At 38.3% G+C, this 8634-nt stretch overlaps 1 long non-coding RNA gene across 1 annotated transcript; it reads left to right on the forward strand.

Moving 5' to 3' along the window:
- The first annotated feature begins 7690 nt into the window (after nucleotides 1-7690).
- LOC107832942 (uncharacterized) lies at nucleotides 7691-8422 on the forward strand. The gene is made up of 2 exons (XR_001658665.1): nucleotides 7691-7776; nucleotides 8250-8422. It is a non-coding gene; the product is annotated as an uncharacterized LOC107832942 (long non-coding RNA).
- Nucleotides 8423-8634: the final 212 nt, after the last annotated feature.

An 8634-nucleotide genomic window follows, 5' to 3' on the forward strand; every position in this document is an offset into this window, starting at 1 on the left:
CTGGGAGGAAGGATCTCCTGTAATGCTTCTTTGTGCATTTAGGATGTAGCAGTCTGTCACTGAAGGAGCTTTCCAGTTCAGCAACAGAGTCATGCAGGGGATGGGAGACGTTGTCCAACAGTGATCTTATTTTAGCCAGAGTCCTTCTGTCTCCCTCCACCTTCACTGAGTCGAGACGGCCTTCAAGATGTGCTTATCTAACTGCTTCCTCTCAGCGGTAGATAAGCTGCTGCTCCAACATACTACACAATAGAAGATGGCTGAGTGCTTCCTGCATGCCAAGGCTACATTCACACAGCTTTCTCATCCCGCTTGAAAAAACATCAATTCAGATTTTTTGCTGAAATCTGTTTTTTTTTTTGTTTTTTTTGTTTTTTTTACTGGTTGGTCGTTCTTCATACTAATTAAACCCGACCGCAGGGAGACTTGTGTGTGAAGGGTTTACATTCGAAATGCGACCCACATGTGCAGAAGAACGTTAGCATCACACATCCATGCACCATTTACAGAAGTAATAATTAATGGAACCATTACAGTTTAATCAGCAAAGGGAGCCAACAGCACTGTCGTAAGATCATAATAACGTGAAAGAAGCTAACAAAAGGAAAGCACAATTAATAGCGATGTCCTTTTGTGGAGATTTGGATGTAAATTCTGTAGTGAAGTCTGTGAGTGACACAATTTTCTTCCATAATTGAATAATTATAATTTTCAGCCATTGTTCATCTCCTGATTTACCACCCCTGGTTTCTTCTGGTGCAAAATTATGACCCATGTCTCACATAAATGACATAAAAGCTGGATAAAACCCGACATGACTGTTCAGACTACAGACACTTTGAAAGCAATCAATTATGTATCTGAATTAATACCACATATGACAAAGATTGGATTTTTTTGGGGGTGAAAAGATCTGGATTAGGCTGTTCAGACTGCAGTGAAAAAGCTGGATATAGGTCATATATGGGCAAAAAAAAAAAAACCTGATACAGATTTCATTTCCCTGCTGTGCGAACACAACGGTTGTTTTTCTGGAAGGTGACACAAGTCTTTTGGAGCCTTAACAGGTTTCCTTCCAGGATAAATATGTATTTAGCTCCTTTTATCTTCTCCTAAACTCTGACCAACTCTGTTAGGTTTGTCACAGTTTTCTCAGGTGAGCATTTTAGCCACTCTAAAATATGTTGGCTTAGGCTTCTGACTATGGTAAATTGTAGATGGTTAATATCTGCTGCTATAGCCCGACTACAGGTAGGGGAACTAATAATTTCACAGAACCTGACTTCACTGGCTTAAAACAAGAACAATTTTGGAGAATTTTGTGCCAAACCACAGATATCTTGTCACTCTAGTCCTAAGTTTGAGTTCGCCCTGGGTCTCATCCTTTACCCTCTGCACCATTCTAAGCCATCTCTATTTTCGTAATAAATTCAAACTAAGCCCACACAATCTTGCATCCGTCTACAGTATAGAAACATGCTCAAGCACCAGTCCTCCTTAGAGAGGCAGTTACTAAATAACCCAAAGCCACAGCCCTTTACTCACCTTTCCCCTAATAGCCCTTCACCTTTGGAACCACGTGAAGTGAGCCTGTGTGCTGACTCCCTACAGTGTGCGCTCAAACACTCTCACACACTCAAAGAGCTTAGGAAGGGAGAGAATCTGAGCAGCACATACTAACCCCACATCCTCATGCAGATTTTTTCTTTCAATGCATAACAAGATAAATGACCTAGAGGTTAAATATGTTACTTTTACTGCTTTATCCCCTAAATAAATGAATAAAGTTACTTCATCTTAAGTTTCAGCTTAGATGTCACTCAGTGCATGTGACTCACTGTTAACTTTTCATGCTGCTGACGTTTAAAAATTCTTGTTCACACCTTTTTTAAGCACTGACGGCACCAAGCTGTCGGCTTCTACTGGGCTCAGGACTGTGCTCACAGGTCCAGAATGATCATGTATGTTGGCAGTGGCTGTAGTCCATCCTTCTGTGGCTTTTACCAAGTGACAGGTGGAATCTCAGCAGTTACTTCTTCCATTTCCTTTTAATATTAAATAGGACAATTTATTGACAGGACAGTCAGGCAGTCCACAAAAACTGACGATTACGAAAGAGTGGTTCGCTGAAGCTTTTTGGTCCACCTACATGTTGTTAAAAATAAACATCATCATGATGAAACAGTTTTGGCAGCATCCTTCTTGGAGCTGCATTCTCCAGTCGACATTCCAAACTAGTGGAATGTCAGCCAGAGAGGTGTTTGCAGGTGTTTGCAACAATTACCAAACAACCTGCTGGAACAGTCCGTCATCATACGAACTACGTCTTAGTCCAAAGCTCCTAAGAAAGATTGTACAATGAGAATAATGAGATGCATTGTTGTGTTGACGTGCTGAAGGCGGAGTGTCGGAAAGAGCAGGAGCTTCTTAAAGAGACAGAGGCAGATTTCAAGGCATTGAGTGGCGATATTAAATTTCTTTTAACTTATGTTTGATATAAACAGCTTTTTGATTCTGCTATAAAATTGTACAATGTTCCTGGAAAGTACATAATATCCCCCTCTTTAACTAAATTCTTGAAGAAAACCTGTTTGGACCTGCAGTCAGCTCAGATCTAAATCCAATTGAGAAGCTGAGGGCAACAAGTGAACATTTTTGCCTATCCAATTTATATGATCTATTTCTCAAAGAACAATGAGTTTGTCTTTTAATGTGCAAAACTGATTCACATGCCCCACAAACTTGCAGCTGTGACTGCAACAAAATCTTGTTCTTCAAAGTCTGATGTAAAACGAACTCATGTTAAACATTTTACTTTTTTTATTTGAACTACCACATATCCTTTTCTCTCCAAGTCTTGTTACTTTATGGCGATCATCCCATAAATTTCAGTTAAACACATCAAAGTCTGTGGAAGTGATGTGGTAAAATGTGAAAAAATTCAACGTCTAAAATAAATGCTTTTGCAAGACTGTGCAGATGACCAGTCAAACATCACAACTAAAAATGTCAACAAGTCTGATCATGTCTCCAGTGCATCTCTAGATAATAGTTCCATATTTGACATAGCTTTAAAACCAACTGTTTTTTTTGTTTTTTGTTTTTTTTTACTTCATTTCACATGATAAGAAATGCACAGCTGAAATCTGAGGATCTAAAACTACAGTTGCACAAGAGCGGGTGAAAAATATTTGTGTGGGAATGTGTGTCAGCAAAAAGCCACTCCTTCCCATTGTAGTGTCTGAATGAGCAAGATGCCGTTGGAAAACATGAGTCACCAGACCTACAACTCATAGCAATAATATTTAGCATGAATAGGGAATTTGGAGCAGTTTGCCGAAGGTAGATTGGTGATTAGCGGCTTTTTACGCAGACTGGGTGTGGCCGTCCATGACAAAAACTGTTGCTCTGACATCATTAATCCTCTCCAACGCACGCATTCTACGCATGAGCCTAGTAAAAAGTGAAGCCCAAACTGAAAGATGGTGCAACTAATTCAGGAGCAGAGGAGCAGAACCAGAATGATCCGGATCAGCCACACTAAGAACAATACCCTCTTCTACGTATTACTTCTACATACCAATGACATATATCAAAGGTTGATTTTACTCATACACTCTAGCATGGATTATTTTTTATTTTTTTAAATGCGTTGATAATCACCCTGATCTGATACTTGGGATTGGATTGGGACATTCCTATGATGCATGGCCCAGTTTTGTGTGTGCATGCGTGCGTGCGTGCGTGCGTGTGTGCGCGTGTGTGTGTGTGTGTGTTTTTGGCAATCCTATTGCTGCAGTTACTGGCTGAGACAAAACTGGTTATGTAAGTGTTTTTAATCCCAGTTTTAACCGTAGCATACCACATTATGATTTGCATTGATTCTGCTCTTCCTAGTGTGATTCAACAATGATTTTATCATAAAATGCTTTCAAAACTGTAATTTCTAGAATGTAAACAGAAAGCATGCCATATTGTTCTATTTTGGGGGGTAAAAAAAAAAATATTTATTTTTCACAGGCTATGTTAGACACACAAACATTCGCACACATTAAAGTGAGTAATCATCATTCAAATTTACAAATCTGTTTGTGAATCATGGCCGAACTGAGGTTGAAGCTCAAGCTCACGGTGTTGACTCAGAAAATGAATCACGGAACCTGCAGTGGGCCCAGATCCTCCGAGCAGCTGTCCCAACAAACCGGGTGCCGGGGCCTGGTCTGCTACAGGTCGTGTTTTCACGATGGGGTGGGATGAATGTTGGAGGGTCACTTTGAAATCATGGAAGCAGATCAAATCCGCACAAATAAAAATAACCTCTGGTGTTTAACCTGAGTGCACAGGAGCAAAAGAAAGGGTGTTATTCCTGAATGGCTGCCTTGGTGATTGAACTCTCCAGCTATTTCCTCCCATTCATGCGTGGAAAGGTCCTGACTTTCTCCTAAGTGGTAACTTGGCTCTAACATATGATTTTCTCCAGATTCATCCAAAAGTAGGAAGCTTTGTTTGACCTTAAATAGGAAATCACAGCAGGAAGTCAGATAAAATTTTAAGAATAAAGGATTAGACTCTCACAAAGCACTTTCCCGCATCTGATTTATGAGCATTTGGGATGTTTTTGACGTTTGATTCTTTTAAGGCTGTCAGCCAAAATATCACAAACATCTGTTTTCAGAAGCTTTGTGAAGGCATGCCTCTCAGTTTATGGGTAGCGCACAAAATGTCCTCATCCATGTTTAACATTTTTCATACTCGCATGTGACATAAACGCAACGTTTGTGACAGCGCCAGTGAAGATGTTTGAAAAAAAGAAGGAGTTTTGAAAGGTATGAATTATAGTTGTCGTGGAGACAGTGTGTGATCTTAGCTTGATGTTCTCATTCGTGGGTGGCCCAGATATGTGAGTCACAGAAAAAAAGACCACTCACTTAGCATCTGCTGTCACGATATGAGAGGCTGTAAACTCTGTATTTTTTTTCTCCCCCTTTTTGTTCCCCAATAACAGGCCATATGGTGGAGCCCTCTTTCAGTCGGTGCAACCCTCGAACTCTGCTGTCTGGACTCGTTTTGTCCAAGTTCAGCTGAAAGATGAGCAAACACTGAGTCAGGGCNCAGGGCTCGACACATGCTGCATTTTTTTTCTTGAAGATAATCGGCTTCCAACGCAGGCATGTGTCAGTTTTTTTTTTTTTTTTTTTTTTTTTTTTCCTGTACTTGGATGGATAGTGGCAAAAGAAGCACAGTGAAAACTTTTGCTTTTTAATACCAGTAAATTTCTCTTTTAACTGCAGTCTGACATGTTTGAGTTCCATGTATAAGTTCTCTTGTTACAATTAACTTTTTCATATAATCTGTTGCGTAATTAGTTTCTGGGCTGTTATTGAATAATTCACTGATTGTTTTTAACCTCTAACCTCTTTTCAGAAAACTGTCAAACTTAGTTTGTTGCATCAAGAGGAAACAAAGCTAAGGCAATTAATTATCTAGTTAATTGAGCCATAGTATCATGTTTTTCTTAATAATTACCATCAAATTCCTGAATAAAAATTCAAAAGCAGACCAGGTGTTGGTCTACTTTCTGGTAATTTTGTCAACTAAAAAGTTTATTTGTTCTGAACTTATACATGATTTTATTGATTTTTTTCATTCCTCTCTCCTGCAGATTAAGTGAACTTAATCTAAATTTATTCTTAATCTTAATCTAAATTTAAACTTAATTTAGCAACTTGTAGGACATCCAGCAGATACTTCTCAGTTAGCAACTAAAATGCGTATGGCTATCCTTGTGATACAAACGCACAAAGAGCAGCTGAAACGTATTAAATTTTACAATGAATTTTACAACAATCCTCTCTCTGAAGGCCTCCAAAAGCTCATTCCATATTCTCATGGCGTTCACTCTCACTTCAAACAGGCAGGAGCACAACAAGCTAAACAGCTGAGATTTAAACAGAGCAAGCTTCTTTCAAAATGCCAAAGATCTGCGTTGTGGGGTTGTCCTTTTTAATCCCCACCAGAAATTGCATTTTTTTTTTTCCATTACACACTGCTTTATGTAAAAGTTTTATGGAGATATTTGGAGTTTTCATTGTTTATTTATATAACTGGAAATAGTCTTTATTGCAACAATTAAGAGCAAACGTCCACATGTTCAAATGTATTAGAAAAACACAGGATTTCATGGGTGTCATAATTCATTTCTCATGTCTGTACAGCGCACTGTTTTCAATGACGAAAAGTTCAAACTTTCGTGTCAAGATCTGCCCCCAACCAAAATGCAACTGAAAAGATGACACGGTTCAAAAGTAAAATTTGAAGACAGCAACCTAAAAATCGGGTTGAAAAGTTGTGAATCAAATCAAGCCTCATTTTAAACAATGTTTTTAAGGCTAACCTTGTATTGGATTTGTCGGCTAAAAACGTCTGTTTTAAAGAAAAATGCATTTTGGGCCGTTTAGAGGCATGGACTGGTAAAACCAGTAAGTAATTAAATAAATGCTATGTAGGTTGGTGATTAAGTGACTTTCAAACACCTACGAGCTACAAATCGTTCAAAGGAACTTGGATTTTTTTCAAGTCGTGGTTCTTCTCTCGCTTTTTCCAATCGCAAAATGTGAAGCCAGTGTTTTACAAGCGAATGTCAGCGAATGAAACCAGCCTGTCTCCCAAACTGGCATTTCAACCAACCAGAACTACTTATTTACAGAGGCCTGGTTGAGGTAGTTGGATCAAATGTTGGAAATTCCCTTATTCCAACATCCCTGGAATTTAGTTAATTTCATATTTTTGGCTAGTTTAGGGATATAAATCCATTGTTCTGGTGAACTGCTAGGTAACCACTCCCCTCTGCCACTCCCTTTTTGCTGCACCTTTCTGCAGCTCCTCTTTGCCTGTTAGTGAGGAGAACCAGGTGGACTCAATCTTCTAGCAATCAGAGTGCAGCTACTTTTGGTGTGACTGACCTGTCACTCCTGTTTGAGAGCATGAGAAGCAAACAGTGCTGGTAGCATGTAAATTCAGAACTGTGTAAAAGTTTCTACCAACTGTGAAAGACAGCCAGTAAGCCTCACAATGATGTTGCTCATTGCTGAATTTCATTGGAGCAGCAAATGAACTCTGATTGATTGTTGTATCAAATTGTTTAATCTAAATGCGTCACGTGCTTGCCCGCTCCACAGCGGGCAGCGACTCCTTAAAAAGAAATAAAAAAACAGAAAAAATACACTTGGTGTTTACTGGTTAAAGTAGAAGGAAAAAAATGTTGGTCAGACTGTTTGTGAAAATATTTAACAAAATGTTGATAAAAATGCTTATTTATTGCTGTTGAATTTTACTATAAAATCTTTATAATACTTTTGAAATAACTGGTTTAAAGGGGTAGATATCTGATTATTCACAATGTATCCATCTTGTTAATTTCAGAATGTAATAGATGTGTTTCTTTTGAGGTTTTTCACCTATGGGCTATGTGTCAAGTGCTATGTGCACCATCATATAAAAAATAAAGATGAGTCAACTAAATTAAAGGCTCTCTGAGTGAAATCCAGTTCAAACTTCACAGTGGAAACTNTCCCCTGCACCTTTCTGCAGCTCCTCTCTGCCTGTTAGTGAGGAGAACCAGGTGGACTCAATCTTCAATCTCCTAGCAATCAGAGTGCAGCTACTTTAGTGTGACTGACCTGTCAGTCCTGGTTTTGAGAGCATGAGATGCAAACAGTGCTGGAGCATTTGACTCAGAACTGTGTAAAAGTTTCAACAAGCTGTGAAAGACAACCGGTAAGGCTCAATGCTGCTGCTCACTATTGAATTGTTTGTTGTATTATTGGTGTTGTACTGTTTAGTCTTATTGAGGTCAAGTTAGTGGATTGAAAAGAAAAAAAAAGGAAATACACTTGGTGTTTATTGGTTAAAGTAGAAAGAAAAAGGAAATGTCAGTTGGAATGTCTGTGAGGGTATTTAACAAATTTTGATAAAAATGAAATGCCAATTTATGTATTGCTGTGTTGAATCAACAAATACACTTGGTGTTTATTGGTTAAAGTAGAAAGAAAAAAATGTTGGTCAGAATGTTTGTGAAAATATTTAACAAAATGTTGATAAAAATGCTAACTTATTTATTGCTGTTGAATTTTACTATAAAATCTTTATTATACTTTTGAAATAACTGGTTTAAAGGGGTAGATATCTGATTATTTACAATGTATTTATCTTAATTTCAGAATGTAATAAATGTGTTTGTTTCTTTTGAGGTTTTTCACCTATGGGCTATGTGCCCAGTGCTATGTGCACCATCATATAAAAAATAAAGATGAGTCAACTAAATTAAAGGCTCTCTGAGTGAAATCCAGTTCAAACTTCACAGTGGAAACTATCCCTTTCAAGTGGGGAATTGCACAGCAAACCAAACCTGAAAAACTTGACATCCATTTATTAAATGGAAAAGCGCTTATTGCACAAATTCACTTGCTTTAGTCAGATGTTATAAATTTTTCTATACAAATTCACCAACGAATGTGTTCAGAAAAAAAAAAAGATGTTTTGAGGCCTTTTATCCTCTGCTCTGTGAAATATCTGTGGCTCTAACAAGCTCAGGGAGTGAAAAGATGGGAGCCCTGTAGCCTTTCCAGCTGCTTA

Source organism: Poecilia formosa, unplaced genomic scaffold (assembly GCF_000485575.1).
Source record: "Poecilia formosa unplaced genomic scaffold, Poecilia_formosa-5.1.2 Scaffold299, whole genome shotgun sequence".
NCBI lineage: Eukaryota > Metazoa > Chordata > Actinopteri > Cyprinodontiformes > Poeciliidae > Poecilia > Poecilia formosa.